This window comes from Pelophylax lessonae, assembly GCF_965119305.1.
Source record: "Pelophylax lessonae genome assembly, chromosome: 6".
NCBI lineage: Eukaryota > Metazoa > Chordata > Amphibia > Anura > Ranidae > Pelophylax > Pelophylax lessonae.
The window spans coordinates 172,541,903-172,569,865 of NC_138773.1; the positions used below are offsets into that span (position 1 = coordinate 172,541,903).

The window sequence follows — 27,963 nt, forward strand, 5'->3', positions numbered from 1 at the left end:
TAAGGACTCCTGACTTCCTGACATGCCACATTTGGCATGTCATTTTTTTTGGGGGGGAGCGGGTACCTAGATTTCACAGGTACCTGCTCCCACTTCCGCTCGGGCCACCTAGCAGCTTGAGTGGAAGTTCTCCTCTCCCCCTCCCTCCCTGCAATCTTCGGGGACAGGTCACAGGTCCCAGAAGATTGCCCAGCCATTCATGACACACAGCACGACTCTCACATGCGCAGTGGGCACCCGGCTGTGAAGCCGCAAGCTGTCACAGCCGACCAGTGATGTCGGCGCCGCGGAAAGGAGAGGGAGAGAATCAATATTTCAGGCGGCCGCATCGCTGGGTCGCGGGACAGGTGAGTGTGTTTATTAAAAGTATTAAAAATTAAAAATGCTGTAGCTGATGACTTTTAAAAAACACAAAAATGACTGGAGCTTCGCTTTAAATATTTTTTGAAGAAGCACATAACACAGCTAAAGTATAGCTTTTATATTTGCCTAAGTTTAGCGTTAACGTTATCAAGCCCACTTGGGTTTGCGTCTTTTAACAATGTTAGCATAGATTCATCCTTGGAATCCTCTTGTGTGGAGGGTCCATCAATCTGCACACCCGGATACACTATCATCAGATACTACTGAGAGTATCAGTACTTTTTCTTATGGTAGCTGAGGAAATATTTCATAATAAAAACTACATTTGTAATACAATTTGAAAATGCTAAGTGAAGTCATAACTTTTTTTTTTTTTTACAAAAATGTTTATATACTTTTATTTTGCCTTAAAACCCTCCACCACCACATGGCATTTGCTGTTTTCAGTGAGTTCATCTGTTCTGTGTTATTAATACATTCTGCCTACGCTTATTAGTAATAAGAAAATAATACTGAGAGACTGCCATATGTTCTACTAAACAATTAATAGCCATCTTTCTCCTGGAATTGTGACTACAAATTATTACTGTGTCTTGCCACAATGCTTAGGATTGTCAAAGTAAAAGTGGCAACAATTCTGTGCATTCAACTTTTGACACACGTGCCGTGTGGCATGACTCGCCAACATTGAGCGTTTCCTAGATGGGCTTTTGAGTCTTAGCAGTGCTGGATACATTTGTATCTACATCATATTTACTAAAAATCCTCTATTATGTTTCCCATATGACCATTTGTACACATCTCCGGTATTAGTGAGACCCATCTCTGGATGTATGAGCACAGGAGACACAGCAAAAAACAGAATTGACAGAGTAGGGGAGGGATGGGGATTATTAAATGTATTAGCAGATTTAAATACACTAATAACTTGAAGTCAAACTCCAGCTCACACTTTATAAGCAGTTACAGCAAACACTTTTTTCCTTTTAGAATATAGATTTTCCATGAATAAATAAAATCAGATCATTATAAGCACCCCAGTCAGTTTTAAATGGTTTGTCTCATCCATGTAAACTGATATATTCTGGAACATCAGATGAAAATAGAAGGAAGAAAACAAATGCAGCCGTCACATGTAAGAATGTGTAAGCTACAATATAAAAAATGTTTGTTTTTGTGTTTAATACTACTTTAACTAACATTGTGGGCCAGTCATACCTGGATTTTTACAATGAATTTCTTGAAAAAAAAAAAAAGAAGAAGTATATCTTTATACATAAAACGATTTACTAATTTGATCAGTGAGTGTAATCACTTCTAAAAATATCTAGCTTTGTGTATGGACCTTCTTTGTTATAATATATATATAATAAGGAATAAATAAGAATACTTAAAACAGGGTTAAGCACAACTCTCAGGGTGTGGGCCTTTGCCCAGAGATGGTTTTTACAGCCCAGTTTGTGGTCCCCGTTCCAACTGCCCTGGGGTAATCCTAACTTTTCCCATTTCAGACTGCTACCTGACCCCCAGCTCTGGGCTTGGTTTGGAATTAAAACACTGAGAGATGTTATTTCTGCAGGCTCAATGCTCCCCTTTAAAGACCTTTTGCTTCAATTTAGGCTTCCTAGGTGGATGTATTTCCAATATCTTCAGTTATGCCATGTGGCCCAGGCCCAATGTCCAATACCCCTTCGATTAGCTACTGACCCCATTGAGGACCTCCTTACCCAAGAATCCCTGTCTAAACCTCTTTCCTCCCTCTATCTAGCACTGCTCTGTGTGGTGTCCCCTACCTAGGATGGAGGCTCTTTGGGAGGCCTGGAGGGTGGATATTCCTAACCTTGACAGGGAGGACTGGGAAGATTGCACTGAGATTGAGGACAGCTCAAAGTTGGTGATCTTCTCCAGGGATAAACTTATTCAGACAAAATTTTTACATAGGGTATACTATACTCCTTAGAGATTGCAAAGGATCTACCCTCAAAGGTCTCCAGACTGCCCCCGGTGCCAGAATGTTGTTGGCACATGTTATCATATGTTCTGGGCCTGCCTGAAGGTATCACAGTTTTGGGAAGATGCATTAGAGATTGTCAACGTCCATCTTTAGCTGACCTTTCCGGTCTTCCCCTAACTGGCACTGCTCGCCATTCAGGATAATGCGCAAGGGCAACAGTAAAATTAAACTGCTCATCTCATATTTGTTATACTATGCAGAGAAAGAAATTATACTAAAGTGGAATGCATCCTTCCTCCTCTCCCTGGCTTCATGTGAGAAAGCTATTAACAATGTTCTTCCAATGTATAAGCTGACTTATATTAACAGGAATTGTCCCCGTAAATTTGATAGGGTATGGCAGCCGTGCATTGCCAAGTGGGAGAGTCCTTCTCTCTTTGGCTCCATGTTTTGTTGGGTCCCGACATGAATGCAATCCCAAATCCTATATACTTTGTAGGATATGTGTATGGTGCTGCTTGCTATACTGAAAGCGGATTTTATGTTAATATTCTTTATCCAATTTCATGATTTCGGCCTGTATTATTGCCAGTTATGGTTAGTTCTCACTTTTTGTGTACTTTTTGTACCAATATCAAGTTGTCAATAAAGGAACATTCTGATTGTTAAAAAAAAAAAATAGCGTTATGCTATGTGCAGTGTGTTTTTTTTAATTGCATGACCAGTTTTGAATGTGGTGTGGCAGCCTGAGAGGTGGGTCGGGTGAGAGCATTGGAGGTCCTTGGGAGCCAATCACTGGATTTGTGTCCACATTCAGCCTATGGGAGTTCTGTGTGAAGCCTATAAGATGCAGGCGGGCTGCTTAAGGTGTTCTAGAGCAGGAGAGACTGTGGAATGGTGGTTTTTCCACAAAAACTCTTTAGATCTCCTTTAACACAGGGGTCATTATATAGGGTAAGGAGTTTGGTTATCCTTTCTGGTGGCGGTGGCTGGATTTGACTCACTGATATCCTGGCATGGGCTAATTTTGGATTTCTGCTCAATTTTGCACTTTGATGAGGACTTTTTATTTAACACTTTATTATGAACTCTTATTTTGCACTATTTTTCACCAATTTTCTTTGTGTGTATTGATGGTTTATGCATATATAAATTGACACTTGGTGTGTGTATATATATATATATATATATATATATATATATATATATTATAAAGGTTAACAGTTATGATAAAGATATGAGTGGAGCTACACACATGGTGCTTTAGACTTCTACAAATATATCTATTAAATATGAAAACTTGATTCCCTTTAACAGCACTTTTTATGGATAACTTGTTCTTATTTTTTGCCTTTTTAACATAAATAATTATTCTTAACCCACTTCAACTACTCCAGAAACTTCAGTATTTTTGGAATTTGTAGGTATGTTATATGACTGAGCGCATGCATTAGAATACTGACAAAAATATTTTAATGGGATCAAGGCGCAATATGTTCAGAACATAGTCTGTCCAAGCCATATCCTTAGGGTAAATACTCTAGGAACCCTAAAAATTATATGAAAGCGAGTTTTAATTAATATTCATAATCCCATACTCTCCTTACTCATGTTGCATGAGATTCCAGGGCCAGTGGATAATTTGTATTGTTTCCTAGTCACATATTACAGAAGCATGTGTCTGCACAGCTTCAGCCACATTTCAGTTTTATATGCAGATGTGGAGGAGCACATTTGGCAGTGTAAGTCCTAAAACATGTTTTTTAGTACAGGTATATGGAAAGCTGGGTGCTAGCAACTGCAAATGGATGTGCTCCTGTCAAGTAAGGGCGGGAGCACATTCGCTTTAAAACAAATCTTGCACCATTAATATCAATAAAGCAGGCACTTAAAAACAGTGAATAAATTCAGACCTAAGAGCTGATAAACTAAAAAAACTGACAATAATGATGGTCAAACACCTTATATATAGCAATATAGAAAGAAACGTTCCACTTAGTACCAAATTGAAGTAGCTGCATAAATCATGTCAGATGATATAAAATCATTTTGTCTGAATCTCTGGTGAAAAATGTTGCAATCATTTACTCTTTATAAAATATGTGGATTGAACATCTCTGACTGTAGTCAAAACAGTAAAACATTTTTTTTTTTTTTTTTGCATAGGGGGCTTTCTGGTGTAGCTTTTTTAACACATGGGACAAATAAATATCATAGCACAAAACAACACTGTTAAAAAAATAGCAATATTAGGATTTTCTGTAATTTTCTGATTTTGCATTATAATAAATTATTTTGAAAATGTGTGTTTATAAAACTGTACGTAATACCACTAACTACCCCCATGAATTGCAGGAGCCAAGCTTAGTTTTTTATGCAAAGAAAGATGAGATACTAATTGGGAAAATATTATTGATGCACAATACCCAATGTTTTCAATGGTTTGGCTAGGCAACCAAAGTCTTTTCATTTGTTGAGGTTTGCAGCCAGCCTGTAATATTTAAATAGTCTACTAAAAGCTGACTTCCAGGCAGATGCAAAAGACATACATTTTGGCAGCTCTGCACTTGTTAATATATTATTAAGTGCATTTTTAATGCACACATAAAAATGCAGTTGTTGCACAGCAGAACTGAGAGACATAATCAGAAGGCTTTTGACTTTACAAAAGTTCTCCACAAGTATTAGGGCATTCTGGCACAGGACCCGTTGCTGTCAGGGTCCATATCCCAACAGCCAGAGGTGATCTTCTGGAGACCAAGAGATTTGAGAAGTATCACTGCCACCAGTAGGTTTAAACCACTCTCAAAATCATCAGTCTCGGGTTGAAGTACCATCTTTGACCAGAAGGGCAGTTTCAAATGCAGAGTGCCCAGCTGCGTTGCCTGTGGGTTTATGTGGCATTGAAAAAAGGAGTCCACGGGGGTTACCAGGAAAACCTATCCTATTAAACAAATAATCAACTGTGGGACACAATATGGTATATACTGCTTGGTCTGCCCCTATAGCCTCCTCTACATAGATCGTACTTCACGTAGTCTGAAGATACACTTCAGGGAACACAAAAGAAACATTATTCATGGTTTTGACAAACACTCGTGCTACTTTAGAGATGAGCATGGCAAGAACCCTAAGGGTCTAAGAGTCTTTGGAGTCAAGGCCATTCTTGGGGACAGTGACATGGGGAGGAGACACCAAAAATTATGTATGAAAGACAAAGTTTGGATCCATCGTTTGGGGACTTTATCACCGAAAGGCCTCAATAAAAGCTTAGATGTACATAGTTTAAACTAGCTTGCTCATAAATGCACAGTCAGTCAGGTAAACGGACCCTTACAATAAACAAGGCACTATGGTTGGGCCCACTGCTTGTTTTCCCCTTGTTATCCCTTGATGCTTAGTTTCAGATAGCTGTGATGTGGAGGCAGTTATTCATTTTTAAGGATTTTTATAATTTGCAGTTTGAAAATTGTTGCTAGAAATACATATTCTATGTTAATTATTTATTTAATCTGGCTGTTTGAAGATACCAGTTAAAAGATATCTGTTTATTGACATCTGTTTAAAGATTCCTCTTTTTTCTTTTTTTTAAAGGGTGACTTGACACTATGTTGGTTCCGCTCTGAGGAAGGGAGTGGGTCTCCTGAAATGTGTCAACTTTCTGACCAGGTGGTCGGTTAATGGGACGGTTCGTCAACAACTGAAGCATCTACAGTATGTTACATGCCTGCTGTTTTTATATGTTTTTGAGCATCCATTTGGCTGTGGCATTATAATAAATATTATAATTATAATTATAATAAATTGTTTGGTGGTAATGCACAAAGAGCTTGCACACTCTTGAGTGTGTTCTTTGCAGTTTACTGAAAATAAAATTATAAATGTTATAAAAAAACATAGCAGGTAATGTGTAATTAAAGTAAATGCAAAATAAAGTGTTATAGTATTTTGGTTTATTTGAAATCTCCATTAACAGATGTAAATAATATTGTGATTATGGATATATTGTAGTTAGAGTTGTATCCGTGTGGGTGGGTGGGTGTGTCTTCTTTTATGTCCCTGGAGATTGTCCCTGAAGATTGAGAATGCTTTCATCTAAATGTAAGCTGCCTAAAAGGAATCTTCTATTTACCAGTCATACTATATGTGAGAAGGCGTTTCAGAGCAATTAAGGGGCAAGTTAATTCATCAGAACAATGGGACTCAAACCTCTTTTTTTTACATATATCCACTTCAAAGGATCCCTTCATTTAGATATGCAATGAAGATGGCCATCCTTTCAGCTATTCTTCATTTTCCCTTAAAAAAGGTGGTGAACTTGTATTAATAATTTTCAATCCAAAAAGATTGTGCTAAAGGGGCTAAATTATGCTAAATGCAGGGGATTGGAAGATCGGTCAATCCTGAGAGCATAAGTCATGTTTGAATAGCTCGAATAAATAGGCCCACTAACTTGGTTTACCTAATGCATTCCTATGGAAGAGAAGCCTATTTTAGTCCAGACACTTAAGAGAGGGTTGGTGTCTGGGACATCAGAAACGCAAAATGGGGCCCTCACGCACAGTTTAAGGGTAATTATATAATATATCCCTGGCCCCTCTCTAAATGTCTGTCTTATGTCTTTTCTTTCTTACTCTTTGTATTTAGTATATGTTAGAGTTTGCCTAATAATTTTTCTTTTTTGTAACTAGATAGATTGATGGTCGTTAGATTTAGAGCTTTTTACTATTTACCAATATATTTCTGTTGTTGAGTTGAGGCTTTCACTTAGGATTAAGACTTCTAATTTCCAAATCATACCACGCAATATATTAAATCTCAAATGTATAGATTTTGGTTAACAGAAGTATTGTAAAACAAAATTCTTGAGAACAATACTGTATACCTCTTCTTAGCCCCTGGCACACATTTTGGAGTTACTAAACTAGGAACAATACAATTTTTCCATAGTTCCTAAACAATAACATTTTCGGATATAAGCTTGTTAAATGACAAGGTACACAATAATTCTCTCTTGCAGCATATGCCACAAAGAAAACAATCTTTGGATAGTCGAAAGTTTGCCATTTTTGTCATTTCCTCAAACAGTTGACTATAGCTGTAATTTTACATATCATTTATTTTGCCTTGCAAGAGCTGTCAAATTGAAATCCATGTATCAGCTAATGTAACTTAAATAAAATGCATTACATTCTGTTAGAAGTGCTGGCATGCTTAAGATTAAGGGAAAACTGCTATAAAAGCTATTTTTTAATTAAAGAAATACATTTTCGACCACACACTCCATTGTGCCATGCAGGCATGCTAACTACAGATAAAAGTATTAAGAAAATCTCTGAATAGAGTTGACATTACAAGCTTGGTAGTGTTACAACACGACTACACTATTGAACAAACATCTACCAGTGTGTGGCCACAAACAAAAAGCTAATACTGTCAAACTAATAAATAGCTAGACAGATAGCCAATTCGATTTCTCTTTTAAACAATATGAAAATAAAGTGAAAAATACGATATAGAAAGGTATCCATGTGGCTTCTTTAACACCAATGTCCAAGGAGCTGGTATGAGATTGCAAATTTGTGTATCACTTACTTGTCCCCCATGTTGGTAAGTTGCCACCTCCATCCCAACTGTTTTTAGTTGTAAATATGTTTTCTTTCTGGTCTGGCAACATAGGAAACTTTGTATTGTTCCGGATTAGGAGTTTTAAATCTGACTGCATCTAGAGTAGTGTGCTATAGCAGAAGGCTAGCAACAAGGTTAGGTCTTTACCAAAGTTGTTGATCAATTGGCTTTGAACAACTAGAGGATTGCTAATGACATTTGGGTTAAAGTTTTTTTTAACTTGACTTTACGCTGTCTAACAAGAATGTCTTTAGCCATTTGACCTCTGGAAGGTTTTACTCCCTTCATGACCAGACCATTTCTTAATATTTAGCACTGTGCTACTTTAACTGGCAATTGCTCGGTCACGCATCACTGTACCCAAACTAAATTTATATATATATAAAAAATATGTATATAAAAAAAATTTAAAACAAAGGATTATTTTCTACTTTCTGTTATAAAACATATCCAATAAAACCAAATTTAGACCAAAATGTATTCTCCCAATAGGTGTATGGTAAATATACTAGAATTTACGCACTTTTTAATACAGCTCTGACTTTCTGACTGCCTATCACATTTCTAGTGTGATTGTGTTAGTGTGGTGGGCAATCAGGGTCTAGCGCTAACTTACAAGGAGGGACACTAACTGACACCATTTGACGTCATTAGTGACACTTATACAGTGTCGCAGCATGCGGGTGTGCATGTGCCAGGCGACGTACCTGTATGACACTGAGCGTGTCTGTGCCGCCCGTCCACAGTACATTTACTGCGGACGGGTGGTGCAGCCAGGCTCAGCAACATACAGGTTAAAGAAAATGCAACAATGGTACATTTTGAAATGTATAAAAAAAAAATAAAAAGATCTATAGTGATCCATAGGATACAGTGCTAAAAAGCTGAGGACAAAATTAGAAACAAAAACAAATAATTGGGGAACATGAAATTGCAGGTTTTAAAAGATTACAAAATAAAACCTATGTAGCTCATTTCAATCTCACAAACTATATTCAAATTTCCAAAACTATAGCAAAATTATAAACCAAACTCTATATGAGCCCCCCCCTCCCCCCAACATCTATCAACCTCTATATAGGACTCTAGCCACTTACTGACCTCTATATAAGCCCCACCCGGCACCTAATGGCCTCTATAGAAGATTCCAGACACCTACCAACCTCTATATAAGATCCTTGACACCTACCTACTTCTCTATAAGAAACCTACTAACCTCTATATAAGACCCCCAGAACACTACCAACCGGCTATATAAGACCCTCTGACACTTACAAATCTCTATATAAGACTCCAGATGCCTACCCACCTCTATATAAGACCTCCTGACACCTACCAACCTCTTTATAAGACCCCCTGACACCTACCAACTTCTATATAAGACCCCCCCCAACACCTACCGACCTCTATATAAGACCCCCTGACACATAACGACCTCTTAGAAGACTTAAGATACCTACCTCTGTATAAGACCCCCTGACATCTACTGACCTCTATATAGGTCCTACCAACCTCTATATAAGACCCCTTCACACTCCCCTGTCATGAGGTCTCTCTGTACACAATCAATGTCTCTCCCACCAGCTGAGTCTACTTGTCCTGTCCAGAACCTCCCTCCCCTTCCTCCATGGGGTACATATTTTGGTTACCTGTGCCTGGGGCAGTGTGGCCACCATGCTGCTTATGGGCCAATCTGCCCCTCATCCACTCAACCAGGGACAGATGGGACATTTGGTGGGACCAGGGCATGCCAGCTGAGACAGCAGATGGGGTGAGAAGAAAGGGGGGGTGAGTCAGGCAAAAGAGGTGGTAGTGAGTGGGGTGGTGAGTGTGCCTGGGGTGATGCTGAGGGGACTTGGAGCATCAGGGGTCCTGTCATTGGCAGCTAACTGTCACAACGGTCATCTCTCTATTGATCCACTGGACAGCACCCAGCTGCTACAGCCACTGGCAACCCAATAAAGGCACCAGGAGCCTCTCAGGGGGCCCCCTACTAGCCCAAGAACCTCAGGCAATGCCTGTGTACCTGAATGGTCAATCCGTCCCTGCTACCAACTTGCTCTAGGTCACTGACTCAGAAAAGCCTGAATTCAAAGACAGCCAGTAAAAGAGTATTTTAAAAAGGGTTGGAAAACTTGCCTCCTCATTTCTCTTGGTGTTTGTTAGATTTAAGGTGTTTGAATATGGTAGATTATTTTCTATTTAGTTTGACTGCATATATATTGTTTAGTTTCTACAGACAAAGCTGAGCAGACTGCAAAACAAAAAGAAACGTGTTAATGCAATCTGCTGCATTTCTTAACAATAAAAAGAAAAGCTATATCCAGTTTAAAAACAACCTGTGGAGTCACTGTCTTATACACAGTATACGGTATATTACCAGCCTGGGCTGAACCCGTAACAGATAGCAGCATAGAATAATGGAATGCATGTGCATGAATCCTGCAAGTAATATAAATGAATGACCTACTTAGCAGCAGCACTTGGTTGAAAATAACATAATAGAAGCCTATGTTCCCACTATATTTAACTTTATATATTTTTTATATCCTGACAATATGTGGAATAAGTGTCCAGTAATAAAAAATTACACTTTTATTCATACAAATAAATAATGTTTTTCTGTAGATTGTATTTTTATCTGTTTTATTTTTACATCTGCTTCTACATGCACATATACTTTTTATCTACCTGCAGCTCATTCGTAATCTCCGTAAACTATGTGCCCATTAAATGTCAGTGTACTAAGCACAGAATGTGTAAGATAAGATATAGATGTTTTAAAATTCATACCAACAGTGCTTTTTTTTTTTTTTTTTTTTACATTTGTTTGACTTAAAGCGGCATATGTCTACAAAGGGACAATAGATTTTATTCACAGCTTCAGTATTTATCAATATTAGAATTGCTGTATGTCTTGCAGAAATAATTTAATTGTGTAATTAACTTTGTGCCCAATGGTACAGGGAAGCGATACATACATCTTTCAGATTTTAGAATCATTTTCTGCTACATTTAATTAGGACATTCCTACAGAAGGGAATGAGATGGAAGATTAACTTTGCAATTTCTTGTAGCTCTGATGATATACAGTACACTAATAGGCAATATAATGTCAAATGAAAAGGATCAAGGATATTTGTGATGTTACTTTTTTTTTGTAAAGTAGCCTTGATTTGCTTTTGGCATGGCCTCATGGTACTCGTTCTTCTAGGAGAGTGTAATGATCATTGTGTCAAATAAAAAAATAAAAAACAACAGTCTAGGCAAACCTTGGCACCCCAGATGTTTTGGAACTACATGATAGACTAGGCAATAGCATGCAATGTCAAGCGGCAGCTGCCAAAGCCAGCAGAATATTAGCATGCATAAAGAAAGGGATGTATTCCAGAGATAAGTCTATAATCCTTCCACTTTATGAAACTCTGGTCCGACCGCATCTGGAGTATTCTGTCCAGTTCTGGTCGCCAGTCCTCAGGAGGGATATGTTGGAGCTGGAGAGAGTCAAGAGAAGGGCAACTAAACTAATTAGGGGATTATGAAGAGCGTCTGCAATCGCTTGATTTATTCTCCCTGCAGAAGAGACGCCTGAGGGGGGACATGATAGCAATTTTTAAATATCTCAATGGGGATCTCAGCTTAGAAAAAAAGCTGTTCAGTCAAAGGGATTGCATGAGGACTCGAGGGCATACAATGCGATTAGAGGAGAAGCGTTTTAACCTCAGGCAACGTGGGGGGTTCTTTACAAGATTGTGGAATTCTCTACCACAAGAGGTGGTTTCTGCGGGTAGTATGGTGGCTTTTAAAAGACTCTTAGACGTACATCTCGGGGATCAGAATATTCAGGGCTATGTGAGATGATTACAGCCACACACACCTATACAGGTTGAACTGGATGGACTGTTGTCTTTATTCAACCTCACCTACTATGTAAGTATGTAACATTTCCCATGATGCTCAAGTACACTGCAGAGTGCATGAGCATCATGAGAATTGTAGTTTCAAACATCTGGGGTGTCAAGGTTCACCATCACTGGTGTAGGTAATCCATCATGAAATGTGTATACTGTAACTGTTCAAACCATTGGATTGTTTCATATGTTTAATAATACTTTGGTGTTCTTATTCATAACCCCAAATTCATCACAATTAAAACGGTATTAATCCCAAAACAAAAAATGTATTATATGGCGCTAAACTGTGGTGGCTGCATTTGTTTTTTAAGGCTTTTTCCCACAGTTTTTACCTGACGATCTGGCCACTAACACATGTTCTGTACCAGAGTTCCCCATGAACGACCACAGGAGGCACAGCATGAATTACCACAGGAGGCACAGCATGAATGACCACAGGAGGCATAGCAGACAGCAGTATTGTCAGTCGGAGTGGGGGGGGGGGTGTTAAATGTACTAGCAGTTTTAAATAAACTAACAACATTGAGGCCAAACTCCAGCTCACACTTTAGAAACAGTTACAACAAACATGTTTTTCCTTCAGAATAATGATTTTACATAAAAGCAGAATGTAGGCAAACCTGCCAATGTTAAACAGTTTTTCTCATCCTTGTAAATTGATACATCTGGAAAAGAGCTTATACTTTTAAAAAGCAACAGACCTACTGGCTGGATCACCAGATGAATATAAAGGAAAGAAATCCTAAAAAAAAGAAAACAAATGTAGCCACTACATCTAAGCATTGGTAAGCTGCAATATAATAAATGTTTACTTTTAGCTTTAATTCTACTTTAACGGCCAGTTAAAGTCTCACATCAATTTATCTCTATGTATAGCCATGTACACCTGCATGTTATGATTTGCAACTGTTTTTGCTTGGAATGTCCTTAAAATATACAAACCCTATTCCATAAAATTTGGGATGCTGGGTAAAATTTACATAAAAACAGAATGCAATTTTCTTTTCTGAATATCTCATAAACCAAGATTTTAGTCACAGTAGAAATTGAAAAATGTACCATTTTAAGAAAAAAAATAAGGCACATTAGAATTTGATGGCAGCAACTTGTCTCAAAAAAGTTGGGACAGGGCCATGTTTTCCATGGTGAATCACCCCCTCTTCTTTTAGAAAACACTCTGTATGTGTCTAGGAACTTAGTTAGTAGACCAGTTACTAGAAATTTGGGAGAGAAATGTTGTCCTATTCTTTCCTGATATAGGTTTCTAACTTCTCAACAGTCCTGGGTCTTCTTTGTCATATTTTTGGTTTCCAAATGTGCCAAATATTTTCAATTGGTGAAAGGTCTGGACTGAGATGTAGACTTTTGAACTGAGCTCTGAACACAAGCCAGAAGGTTCCTCTCCTCTTTAGTCCAGAGTATGCAGTGCCCATGCTTGCCAAATAGTATTTCTAATTTTGATTTGTCTGACCACAAAACAAATCAGACCATTTTAAATGAGCTTTGGCTCAGAGAAGACGGCGGTGTTTCTGGATCATGTTCAAATATGTCTTTTTCACATAATAGAACTTTACTTTGCAGTTTTGGATGGCACGGCAAATTGTGTTCACAGACCGTGATTTTTGGAGTGATATTTCTGAGCCCATGCAGTAATGTCCATCATAGAATCATGCATGTTTTTATTGCAGTGCCAACTAAAGGCCTGAAGATCATGGGCATCTAATATTGCGTTTTCGACCTTGTCCTTGCACACAGAGATTTCCCCAGCTGCTTGGAATCTTTTGATGATATTATGTACCGTAGAAAATGGCTAAGGAATCGCCAGAGAACGGAGGCCTCTGAAACGCATTCTGATTGATTAGTTCTACTCCGGGTTTTGACAACTGTCATTCAGGTCCCTGCAGCTCATGGTTCCAGCATCCTCCCTCCTGTCTCCACGGAGCCGCCGCTGCGGCTGGGACTATCCCACGATCCCATGGTCACACTGTGAGTTGAACCTGTAACTGTGTTTTTGCACAGAGCAGCCCAGATCCTTCTCTTCTTGGGTCCCTTCATCCTGTTGAGCAAACAGCTTGCCATGGGGGCACCCAACCTGAGCCACAGCTGCCTGTGTCCATTCAGACACAGAGCCACAATTGGCCCCATCCCCTCTCTCTCCTCATTGGCTCACTGAATTTGATTAACAGCAGTGGGAGCCAATGGCCATCGCAGCCAATGAGGAGGGAGAGTCTCAGGCAGCCATGAAACTCCTGCAACATTGCTGGATTGAGAAGAGCTCAGGTAAGTATTAGGGGGGGCTGAGAGGGGCTGCTGCACACAGAAGGCTTTTTATCTTAATGAAAAGAATGCATTAAGATAAAAAAAACCTTCTGGCTTTACAGCCACTTTAATGGAGAGTTCTAGTGAAACCAAGATAGGAAAATACAAACAGTAATAAAATATTGTCAGAAGTTATGATCCTTCTGCACAACTTTAAAGTACTTTAAAGTAGTATTAAACTCAAAACCAAAAATGTAATACATTGTAGCTTACCATTCATTAGATGTGGTGGCTGCATTAGTTTTCTTTTCTTAGGCCCCCCCCCCCCCCCGTTTTTCCCTGGTGATCTGGCCAGTAACAAACCTTCTGTATTAGAGTGCCACCACTCTGGATGAGGGAGCACAGGGGGCAGATTTGGACAGCAGCATTGTCAGTCAGGGGGGGGGGGGGAGTGTTAGGTGTACTAGCAAATTTAGATATACTATATATATATATATATATATATATATATATATATATATATATATATAAGAAATTATAGGCAAGCTCCAGCTAATACTTCATAAGCAGTTACAGCAAATGTTTCCCCCCCCCCCCCCCCAAGGATAACGTTTTTACATAAAAAAATAAAGGCTGATCATTGTAAGCACCGCTGCTACTATTAAAATATTTGTCCAGCCCCTGTAATTGATACATTCTGCTGGAGAGCTTGTTCTTTTGAAAAACAACATACTAACCAGCTGGATCACCAGATAGAAGAAAGAAAGCCTAAAAAAAAAGAAAATGAATACAGCCATCATGTCTAAAAATTGGTAAGCTGTAATATAATACATGTTTGCTATTGAGTTTAATACCACTTTAAAAATGTGTGTACTTATTAGTTTTATTGGGGGAATTTACCATCACTTCCTGTCATGACAGGATGCAAAGGGAAATCTCCCCAACAAGAACAAGGGTGGCAATGAAAACTGAAGCTCTAAACCTTCCCTACACTATGCAAAATGAAATGTGTTAAAGGAGAAATATAGCCAAAGCTTTTTTTGGCTTTACTTTTTCTATGGGTCACAGGAGTGCAGTTAGTTCTGGCCATATGGTCAGGATCCACACAGAAGCCTGGATCGGCACCTGGCTTACCCTCTCAGCGCTGCGCTGAGAGCCTGACCCAGCCCCTTCCGCCTCCTCCACAGCCCAGTGATCCAGTGAGTGCTACAGGGGAGAGCAGAGAGCCGCTGAGTAACAGTCGCGACTTTCTGCTCAGAGTGGAAAGGAAGAGCTTAGCAATCAGCAGTGTTTGATTACTCAGTTCTCACTGCGGAACTGACGGGGGACAAATGCAGCATCGGAATGTTGCTGCGTCCACCTAGATGAGAATAAATGTTGTTTTTTCCACAAAGCCATAGGTGACGGAACTGACCCACAGAGTGCTTGTGTGCTTCTGGCATCATACCGCTTCCTACAGTTTTGAACATAGATATCAGATATTTTAGCCCACTTACATACATACAAGACTAGCCGACAATAGCTTGTATGAGATCTGGAACCTCTTTATTGAACAAACTCACACAGAATATATACCCCACCAGGTCAGATGAGCCTGATTACATTATCATATGCAGATGAAATTGTATACATAAATATAATTAATATATCTAAGGAACAACCAACACAAACAGTATTCTACTTCCCCACTAGCAAATAATAACTGAAGTGATTTAATTAACATGCTAATTAACTCAGCACTGACCAGACTGGTCAGCAACAAGGCTAAAAAAAAGTACATTAGACATTATTATAAGTATAAACACAGAACACCATATTAAACAGACAATAGCAAGAAACCCCAGTAGCAGACTGTTCGGCTCCTACCTACAATAGTCTATGAGGCAACGTTCATACAATGTTCCATCATCCTGATACAGTGGAATTAATGTATCATAGATTTCTTGAGGGATATTGTAGATACATATTAGTGTCCCATTTGAAGTAATCCAAACCACATTCTAAGTGTCCATTAAGCAGTTGTCCATCATTTTCTTGGTCACCCTGTGCCCCTAATAGAAACAGGGTGACTTAAACATAAGAGGGGTCTGGAGAGCTGAGACCGGGGTTTCCCATCATCTCCAAGGGAAACTGGGTTCCATGGGCCCCCTCGTCCAAAGTGACTCCCGTCACAACACTCCCCTTTCGGCAGGAGACTAACACAGGAGGAGATCCCAGACGGGTTGACTATGAAGTTAGTATATTAATTCCAGTCCTCCAATGCCCGTACCCTCATCACACCCCAAACACATTGTCCCAAACAGAGAATTACTGAACTAGCCAACCTCTGCTTCTCTCATAGAACATACCCACCGCTGGGGAGAAGCATGGACTGGCCCTTCTCCATGGAGTCCTTACAGCCGCTGGAGAGAAGACAGGGTGGCTGGGCTCACATCATCATGATTTTGGGGATCTGGGCTGACTGCCCAGCATCCCTGAGATATTGAGGAGATGACATGTCTCTGGTACTGTCTCCCAGGTGCACGGATTCTTGCTGGGGAGGGAAGACAGTTTCCTCCACCCTGGCTGACCGTTGTGGAGGGAGGACAAACACCTCCTCTCTCTTCTCCCCCTGGCTCCTAAACAGCTGCTGGGGAATGACTGCCACCTTCTCCCACTAGGCCTCCAGAAGTGGCGCAAGTGTAGGGTAGAGGTCTTGGACCCTCTGTCTGGTTGTCAGTGCTTCAGCAGGAGAAGTTTCTTGTACCTCCACAGATGCTGCTGGCAAGAAATCCCATGTCCCTGTTAGTGTTGTGGGAGAAAGGCCAGCTTCCTCTTCTCTCAAGAAGGCTGAAGCAGCTGTTGGTGCTGGGCACAGCTCAGTGATGTTTTGCCCTGTTGCCAGCTCTTCTGCTGGAGGCTCACCAGGTTGTTCTTCCTTAGCAGAAATGTCTATTAAATCCCCAGTCTCTGGAAATGGTGTCTGGGGAAAGAAGTTCACTATCTCCTGTCCGTGGAATCCAGAAGATGTTATCGGTGCTGGGCAGAGGTTAGCAGAGCCCTGCCCTGTTGTCAGAACTTCAGTTTTGGGGACTGCAATCTCTGAAGTTTCCGCTGCCAATTCTGGGGCATGCTGCTGAATGCATTCTATCAGTTTCCTGTATGCCCTTTCCAGATGCTGTTCTTTCCTTGGCAAGTATTCCAGATCAGGTTTAAGCTCCCTGCGAGACCAAGCATAGCCACTCTGTATTCTTGTAGGTCCTTGAGGGTAGGTTTCTCTTCATCGCCAAACATAAACACATCTGTAAGGCTCTCCCAGAGCAATCCAGGGCCACCAAAATCATGTCCCTCCAGAGAGCATTCTGTTGTCTTTCCTAAATATTCCTACTGTACGTGCCATTGCAGAGCCCAATATCAATTGTCCAACTCTATCTCCTGCTGAACCAGCCTGTCCAACACGGAGACCTATTGCTAATGGGGTCGCTCTCCCAGGAATGGCATCCGCAACTCCCGTTGGTCACTGATCCATTGTCCTGGGGTTGAAAAGCACTTGCCCTGGTGTATACCAGGGACCTGGAGGGCTCCATTGCAGACCTCCAGCCGAATCTGCTGCTTGATCTCCAGGTATTATTGGTGGCAAGTGGTGGGATAGTGCTTCCTTCCTGTGAACACATCTAAAATTGGACAACCACTGGGATCAAAAATTGGGATAGCAGACTTTGGTCACTCCAGAGATATGGACCTGGCATCAGAGTTTCAGATCTCATACAAGCTATTTGTCGGCTAGTCTTGTATGTAGGGTGGCTATAATATCTGATATCTATGTTTAAGACTTGAGGAAGCGGTATACTGACGGAAGCCCACAAGCACACTGTGGGTCAGTTCCGTCACACCATACTTCTCTTTTAATATATTGTTGCACTGATTTAGCCCGTCGCAGTCTTTCACCAAAATGTATTGGACTTAATTGTGTAACATCTTACAGCAATAAAGACACAGCTCAAAATAATTTGCTATTTACATAAGCACCCATAAACTGGAAGATGAAAACCCACAAAACAATACATTCAGAAAATTTTAACTATGCTATATTATAACCAAATAAGAATTTAAGCAATTTGATGTAAAAGACATGCTAATGCTGGTAACGAATTTGCATATTAGCTCTCATACAGAATCCAAGATCAATATCTTTAGCTATTCTGCTGATTGCATTATATTCGTTTTTGCTTTTAAAATGTTTAGTTCTAGTGAAACCAGAAAAGGCTGCATTAAAGGAATAGTATATTGTTTTTTCAGTGAGCAGGCATTTTGAGCAATGTTGCCAACCATCAGTATTTTTACTGGAAGTCAGCAAAAAACAGGCACTTTTCTCCTGCCAGTATATGCCAGTGACAGTGACAATAAAATGTTGCCAGTAAAAAATTTTGGCTGTGCCAAATGCCAGTGTGTTTGGGTGGCACCGGTTGGGAGCAGGTCTGAGCCTGTCATGTGATGCTATGGTGCATGGGAGCCGAATGGAGTGGCCGGAGCCTTCTGTGCAGGTCTGCGGAATGGGAGCAAGGCAAGCCAGGAGCGGGACTGTCAGTGCTATTTGAACTGAAGTGGACTGAAGGACCACCTGGCGTGGAGAGAGACTGTCACTGTGACTCTGGAGGGGAGGTGTGATGTCAGTGAGGTGTCATCATCATCATCTGTGCTGATCCTGTTCCTGGGCTACTTACTATATTAAAAATAAAATAATAAATATGTTTTTTGCCTCATATCTACCTTAAATCACATTGCTAAGTGCATATTGTACTTGTTTGTAGTCTAAATACTGAAATTCACACTTAAAACTGTAATGTTAGTTTTGGAAATGCCAGTAAAAACTTGGATGTGACAGTAAATGTTGGGTGTTGTGTCAGTAAATTTCAATGTGGTAGGTCGGCAGCACTGATTTTGGGTTATTTTTGTACAATGAATTTCAGAATGTTTAATGCATTTTTTCAGCCCCTTCTTCTTTCTAATCAGTACAAACAGAAAATTCCCCAGCACACTTACCAGCTAGTCTGCAACCAAACTGAATTGGCCTTATCTGACAACCTGTCTGAGGTTTTAGTTGCACACATGTGAAAATATATGTGAAAGCCACAGTCCCTTGCCAAGCCTCCTTTGCATGCTGTGGCCCTAACTCTATAGTTTTGAGAGTCTCCATACAGCAGTCGATAAAATAAGGGCAGGTCTGCCTAATCGTAGCCCATTTCTCCTTAAAGGCACAGGGACACACTGAAAGTGTGTTAGGACATTTTCTATTGTTTGTATTGTGCAAAGCCCATTTCATGTGCACCTTACTGTAAAGGCTAGTTATAGATAGGGGTGTTTGCCACTTACCCATAAAACAAGTTGGCAAAATTTGACACAGGGGCAGATTGGATAACTTCAGCTGCCATTGTGCTCTTGCTGGGTGTCCAATGTGTCCCTGTGCCTTTACAGAGGAATAGGCTACCTTCAGCCAGACTTGTCCCCCACTGCTATATGTGCTCCAAATTGGAGACTCTCAAAACTTTAGAGTTAGGGCCACAGTATGTAGAGGAGCCTTGGCAAGACATTGTGGTTTTACATATATTTGCAAATGTGTGCAATTAAAACCTTGTTTAACGCAAACTGTTAGACAGGAATAATTCAGTTTGGAGGCAGACTAGCTGGTAAGTGTGCTGGGAAATTTTCTATTGTTTGTAATGCGCAAAGCCCCTTCCATGTGCACCTTACTGTAAAGACTAGTTATAGATTAGAGTGGTTGCCACTTCATTGTTCTTTCTATTTCTTGGTTATGGGGGAGCAAAAAGACCACCAAATAAAGCATCGCTGTAATGTAGGATGCCACTTGGTGACTACATTTACCATGTTGCTTTGATACTATTGAGGGAATGTGTATGGACATAACCAGGGGTGTCTTGCCTTGCTGATTGATTCCCCTAGACTTCAATCATACAGTGAGCTGGAGAGCGATGCACTGAGGAATTGCAAGCAGGAGTGGTACTGTGATGACAACAACCTTGCGAAGTAAAATAAATTGCAGAGGTTCCAAATGGAAGAGCTCACTCTCTCCATGCAGAACAAAGAAAAGAAGTTCAGAAAGACCTGACATTACTGGTTTGTGTTCACCACTTCTGGGGAATAAGAGGCCCAAACGTCAGGCAGCTTATGTTTGACAGCTAATGTGAGTTGGAAGACTCTTTCCTTTCTCTGGCAACTTCTAGAAGGGGCCATGGGGGCTCTTCAGGGGGTGGTCTCTTTTTTCCCTTCTTCTCTCACCCCTTTTTCCCCTTCTGTCTTCCTCATGCTCATATATTCTCTTTCTGTCCTTTCCCATACATTCCTTCAGTTTCTAATCCCTGTATCCTTTTCCTCCCATATCCTTGCTTCTAATCTCTAGTTTCCCTACTCCCAATTTTTGGGATTAAAGTGCGACCTGATAATTTGCGTGCCAAGTGACTTACAAGTCAGGATATATATATATATATATATATATATATATATATATATATTAAGGTATCTCAAAAAAAGTGAGTACACCCTTCATGTGACAGAGGCAACTGACAACCACAGAATAAATATGTCAGGTATGCTTTGTGATATGCAATGCTTTATGTCACCCATTCACTGCCCTTTGCCCCATCCAGATGTCAATAAGGTCTCAGGCAAACAACTACTCCTGTTTTACCCTGGAAATGTAAAGCTGCAAGACGCAAATTCTATTACTCTAAAGGAGCATACCATGCAGTGTGCCACCACCAATAAGGAAACCTGTACTGGGAAAATACAGAGGCCATTTTTGTTAAACCTTGAAAATGCTAGGAGCCTGGCTCTCTCTGACACTGACCAGAAACAAGTACGCAGAAATAAAAATCAGTGTAAAGCCAGAACTTATGATCTGCATACCTGTTACAAGTCTCTGACTCTATATTGAAGGTTTTGGATAAATGAAAGCCAGTCAACTAGCCTTTTTATAAATAATGGATGACCAAAAGCAGCCTCCACATTTTCTAAGCATAGGTTGCCTTGAATTGGGAACAAAATGTTGCTGCCCCCTGTCGTAAAATAGCGACGAGAAGCAGGCAGATAATTTCACTTCACTGCCAGTTGCCTTGTAATAGCATTTGTTTCAGTTATACAATCATATCTACCAAGAAAAGCTTTATCTTTATATCTGGATAGGAATGAACTAAATATGACAATTTGAACACTTCTTCATTTCAAGCAGTGATTATGCAAATTCTCTACCTCCCATCTGCCAAAAGTACTCATTGCTTCTGAATGTTTTCCTATTTAGATCCAGACCTGATTCATGTTACAATGTTTTAAAAACATAGCATTTTCACATATGTTTCAATGTGCGTTTTAATGTGTTTTAGCATGTTGTAGTATGCTTTAGCACATTTGAGTGGCCTTTAACCACTTGCTGACCCAGGCTTGTTCTGATATTTGTTGTTTACAAGTTTAAATTAGTTATTTTTGATAGAAAATCACTTAGAACCCCCAGGCATTATATATAACTGTAAGTGTTGGTATCGCTTCATTGATGACGTGTTTGTGATATGGAGTGGTGACATTGATAACCTTTTTTTTTTATGCATATCTTAACTATTTGGTGCCAGGCTTAGAATTTAACATTTTTAGATACATGTTTGTGAATTAGTGAGCATGGAATACAGAGTGATCTTTATGTAAAACCAACCGATGGTAATCAATTATTATATTACAAGAGTTTCCATCCCTTGGAATATTTAAATCTATCCCTAAGAGTCAATTTACTTGGGTTAAAAGGATTGTTAGTGATCCAACTCAGAGGGAAAGATGGTTAGATGAAATGGAAGACAAGTTGGTAGGAAGGGGTTATCCCAGACTGGTAATCAAAAAAGTGAGAAACGATACTAATGATAAGAAGAACACAAGGGATATAGGTAGGAGACTACCATTTGTTACACAGATTCATTCTCATTCTATACAAATACACAATATTGTGAAAAACATTGGTCACTTCTTAGGGAGAACTACCCCCAAACTGGTGAGTTCCAAAATGTCCCCATACCATCATATCGGAAGGGGAGAACTTTATATAGCTGACTGGTTAAGTCTGACCACTATAGAAATAGTACTAATGCTTCTAGAACCTTTTTGGGTCCCCCTAACAATGGATCATACCCTTGTCTGAATTGTACCTAATGTAATTCTATGATAAAAGGAACATTTTTGAATCACCCACATGGGGACATGAATATAGACATTGGGGGGTATCACACTTGCCAGTCTTTGCTTGTTATTTACATTATCAAATGTCCAGGTGGTCTATTATATGTAGGAGTTAGGCAAACTCGGTGATGGACATCCCTACACGTGCCACATCCCTAAATCCATAGACCATAGGGAATTCCCCATTGGGTGGGATTTTTTAGGCACTGAATATCTCATAACATTGTTTTAGTAAAAGACAATTTATTTATGTTACCACAATAAAACCATTGTAGAAAAATGTACATGGAATGCAAATCTCCAATTACACCAATGTATACAATATATAAAGACTGCCTTCTTCCACCCTGTGCATTTCAGGGTTTTCTCAGCTCCTTCTTCAGGGGTGTGATAGGCATCAACCATACATGTTACAATGATGTAGAGAGCATTTCCATGTCAGAAATTAAAAATAATCTCAGGAGCTCTGCCAATTTTGCCTTTGCAAAACTTAGCCTTTGCAGCCATCGATCTGAGATTCATGCTTTTGTATTGTTAAATGCCTAAATAGTTCCCTGAATTATAGACTATATAATGAAGTTTTATATTGTGAATCATTTGTATGTGTTCCAACCTGAAGAAGGGCGTGAACTAATGTTAGTCCGAAACCGTTGTTCTGGAACTTTTCTATTTTTGTATATTTGTATATATTACTTCTTTTTGTTTAATAAATTTGAGTGCAGCAATCCTGGACTTTTTTCTTTATGTGGCCTGTGGTAGGGCCTGATTGCATGCACCTGCAAGTTTAACTGAGAGCCATTCACCTCACCTGTGTACTAGATGCCACCATAACCCCTGTATTTAATGTAAAAAACATGACGTATATTTACAGTTAAGCGGTCCTCAAGGGAAACTCCACTTTCGTTGGAAAAAAACAGCAAATAAGAAACAACAATATAGTGTACACAATTGCTACCAAAGTGATATTGTAGTTTAATGTTATTTAAAATTACCTTTCCTTTTCAATCTGCAGCACTGTAATTTTCTGTAAAATGCAATACAATATGGCTACCTGGAGCCGTTCTGTACAGAACACCCCCAGAAATGTAATTTCCTGCTTGTGTGATTGGTTTTCCCAGAAGTCTGTACTAAGATACGAGTCAGATTTTCAGCATCCCCTGCATCAAAAATGTACTTTTTGGTAAGATGTGTCCAAAGAGAAGTCACGTCTAAAGGGATGCAGACCCTGCCACTTTCCTCTTTAGAGCCCTGCAGATGCAGCAGCTGATTGGTGTTTATAAAATCACTCCCATACAGATTCACTTAGCACATGGACACAGACAAACAAACAGCTATTTCTTCAGAATAACAAATGGTAGGAATCTGCAACAACGTTTCTTAGAATCTCTGCAATGTTTTCAGGTATTATCTGTGCAGGAGGTGTAATACCTACAAAAATAGTCTTGCACGGAGCACACCATCTTTTACCTCAGATGTCACACATAAAACGTATCAAATTAAGAATCAGCTTTAAGAAACAGCTTGCTATGTAGACACTCATGCAGGCTTGATCCCAAGTCACACTGTGTGCATCCATTGACACACACAGTGCAGTTTAGCACCACCCCCCACTCACCCATCACTGGATTTGGTTGACAGAAGCAGGAGCCAAAAGCTCTCTGGGGTATGTGGTAGTGTTGGTGTGTGTTAACTAGAAAGACTACAGGAAAGCTCTTCTGGAAAAGGCCTGCCCGTCTGAGCAGATTCAATATGTCTCATGGCTAGTCAAGAGGCTGAATATTTTGATCTATGCTGGACTGTGCAGACACAGACCCCTGTTTTGTTCTTAAAGCAACTGATATACACTGAACAGCCATAACTTTATGACCATTCATCTAATATTGAGTGGGTCCCCCTTTTGCAACCAAAACAGCCATGACCAATCGGGGCATGGCCATCACTAGACTTATGAAGATATGCTTTGGTATTTGGCACCAAGCTGTCAGTAGCAGATCCTTTAAGTCCTGTAAGTTGTGAAGTGGGGTTACCATGCATCATACCAGTTTTTCCAGCACATTCCCACTGATGGTTGTATTGAGATTTGGAGAAATAGAGGCCAAGTCAACAAGCTTGTTATTGTGTTCCTCAAACCATTCACTGCCATCAGATAATATAATTTCCATGAAGAGGTGTACTTGGTCTACAAAAATGTTTAGGTAGGTGATACATGTCAAAATAGCATCCATATAAATGGTAGGACCCAAGGTTTCTGAGTAGAAAATTGTCCAAAGCATCACATTGCCTCCTCTGGCTTGCTTGCTTCACACACTGCATCCTGGTGCCATCTCTTCCCCAGTTAAGCAATACGCACGCACCCAGCCATTCACATAAAATAAAATGTGATTCATCAGACCAGGCTGCCTTCTCACATTTCTCTTTGGTCCACTTCTCATGCTCATATGCCCATTGGAGGCGTTTTGGGCTGTGGACACAGGTCAGCATGGGCATCCAAACTGGTCTGTGGGTTATCAGCCCCATACACAACAAACTATGATGTCCATTTTTTTCTGCTTTCAATACATAAACTTCATGGACAATATGTTTACTTGCTAACTATTATATCCCACCAACATTAAGATGCCATTGTAACAAGATAATCAATGTTATTCACTTTACCAGTCAGTGGTCAAAAGCGTTATGCTGATTGGTGTAAATACATGGAAGGAAGCCCTTAACTACAGTTAGGAGTCTGGACTACTTCTCTGCAACATTTGAAGTTGATCTACAATATATGCATACTATATACAGGTGTTCAATAGTGGAAGAACACACAATTCCGGAAATAGCTCAAGCACACAAAAACGTGGGGGTTACAAATAAATAAATATGAAAAAAAAAAAAAAAAAGATATTGCATACGTTTATTTCACTGGACTAATAAATAATATATTGTATACATAGGGATAACAATTTAGAACTTCATTCCTGTGGGTCACATAAGGACATCTTTACAACCATGACTTTCCATCACAACCTATTGTTCTCACCTTTTACTGGCAAAAGCATAATGGAAAAAAAAATGGAAAAAAAGTATAAAATGTAATACTGGCTGTATGCTGAGCAGGAACAGTAAGACTACTTACTTTATACTGTATATTAAATGTAACACAGTAAGGTATAAGGGTAAAATATAATTAAGTAAGAATCATCACAAAACTGTTCCTCACCATGGGATGCCCCAATTAGATAGGATCACTTTAAAGAAAGCACATTATAATATATTTGTGTCCACAAAGAAAATGAATGTGCATAATGAGCATCTGCTTCATGAGGCTCACAGTGACAACATTAAATTTATGTGTTCATGTACTGGAAGCTTACCGTTCTGCGTATTGAATTTGATGTAAAAAATATACCTTTCCTCTAATTAAAACAACCGTGTCCGCACATGGGTATATGTCTGTGGGGTCCCTACCACCACATTCATCTTTCATCTATAGCAGCACAGGTTAGTTGTATTGATTTATTAACACGCATTCAGTTACAAAATGTGAAAGGAAATCAAAGGTTTTCATCCGTTATTAGAGGCTTTGTACTAGTTAGACGGAGAAGTAAGTCTCTTTCTGACTCGAAATCGATGTACTTTATTACAAATAACATGAAGAAATATCTTTATGTTTCATCCTAGGTGGCTTATCTCCTCTGCTTGACCCTAGTTCTGAAAATGACAACAAATAAACCTTTTATGTATTTTTCTCACCAGTATGTTTATGCTATTCTATTCAGCATAAAAAAATGGCATTTTACATTCAAATGATGTGTTTCTTAACTGGAGATATACACCCACACACAATGAACCTATTCATGTAAATAAAAACAGCGCCTTTATTCTGTAGCAAGCATTCCTCCTTAAAGTCCAAGTTGCATGAGCACATCTAATAATGTTTTTAACAGTATTCATTTTACACCCAGGGAGTATTGTAGACCCACTGGGGTGGATTTACTAAAACTGGAGCATGAAAAATCCGGTGCAGCTCTGTATAGAAACCAATCAGCTTCCAGGTTGTCAAAACTTAATTGGACATGCTAAAGTAGAAGCTGATTGGCCGCCATGCACAGCTGCTCCAGATTCTGCGTGCTCCAGTTTTAGTAAATCTCCCCCAATGTGTGAGCCAAGGCTGGCCCAAGTCGTTGCGCTGCTTGGATTCAAGAATGAAATGCTGCCCCCCCCCAATAAAAAAAAAACACGCCTACCAAAAGCCCCCCACATCCATTATTTTGATATCATGATATTTACCCATGCAAACATGGCCTGCACTAAACACAGAAGTGTAAACCTAGATTAAGGGCCAGTTCCTACCAGGATCACATGGGAACACATGCTTTCCCGTGGGGAGCATTTTAACAGTTTGTTCATTTGAATGGGCTACAAAAAGTAACAGACTGCGGAAAAAGCACCAAGCATGCTTCAGAGTGCAAGTGCCAGTGACATCATTGGCTTCATGCAATGTGAATATCTCCTAAACACCGCAGGTTTAGTAGATATTCACTGTACCTACAGGTAAGCTTTATTATAGCTTTATTATAGGCTTACCTGTAGGTACAACTTAAAAAAATAACTGTACTACCACTTTAAAGGATTTACTGCACTAGGTAACTTGTACCTGTTGCCTTTTTTCTTGCTCATTGAATCATCATAGAATGCCACTTTGATAACAAGTGAGTTTGCTTTGGGGCTGTCATGGATAGCTGTGAGTGAGGCAATTAGTAACAAGAAATGTCTGGAAACAACAATAGTTAAATTGTTATTGGCAGAATATACAATTAACAACATAGGACCGTTGAGTGTAGTGTGAAAAATTAGGATGTTTGACTTGTCAGTAAAATCAATTTTCTGGAATAGAGTAGAGGACACAATTTTCTTTAAATCATTATGACTTGGCCATATGTCACTGCCTTTGGGTGTCTGGACACTGGTAAAAAAGAAAAATACCCAGATATTGGTAAGTCAAAAATCCAAATGTTCTTATTGTACAGTACAAGACACAGGTTTCTTTAAATCACTGTGACTGGAATGTCTAAAAACAGTGCAACTGAGGGGTGGGCAACACAGCAAACAATGCCATAAGACCCACATAACAAACAGCTCAAGAAAGACTTGACAGACTCGGAAAACAGCTTGTACCACCTTACCCCTGAAACTCTCATCAGAGAAAGCTTGACCTTTCACTTGGTAAAACCTAAAAAAACCATGCGAACAAAAGCCCAGGTAGTAAGTCTTGCAAATCTGAGAAGGAAGGGAGAAGATCCATTCTTCAGACCAGGGGTCTTCAAATTACGGCCCTCCAGTTGTTCAGGAACTACAATTCCCATCATTTCTAGTCATGTCTGAGAATGTCAGAGTTTTACAATGCCTCGTGGGATGTATAGTTCTGCAACAGCGGGAGGGCCATAGTTTGAGGATCTCTGTTTCAGACTCTAGACATTCACTTGTCTGATCCACCTTGTAATGGTGGGGTGAGAGACAGAAAGACCCTTGAGGGTATTTTTAGGAAGCATAAAGAGTGAATCCAATTTTCTAAAAGCAGCAGGAACAACAGATGAAAAAAAGAGGATGTGCAAACCCTAGCACAGTTAAACTATTTTATTAGAA

The 27,963-nt window shown here is 39.7% G+C and overlaps 1 protein-coding gene across 4 annotated transcripts in view; it reads right to left on the bottom strand.

Annotated features, from left to right (window-relative positions):
- Positions 1-27,963, bottom strand: part of TMEFF2 (transmembrane protein with EGF like and two follistatin like domains 2) — a 915,272-nt gene that overhangs the window by 456,029 nt on the left and 431,280 nt on the right. The window lies entirely within an intron of this gene.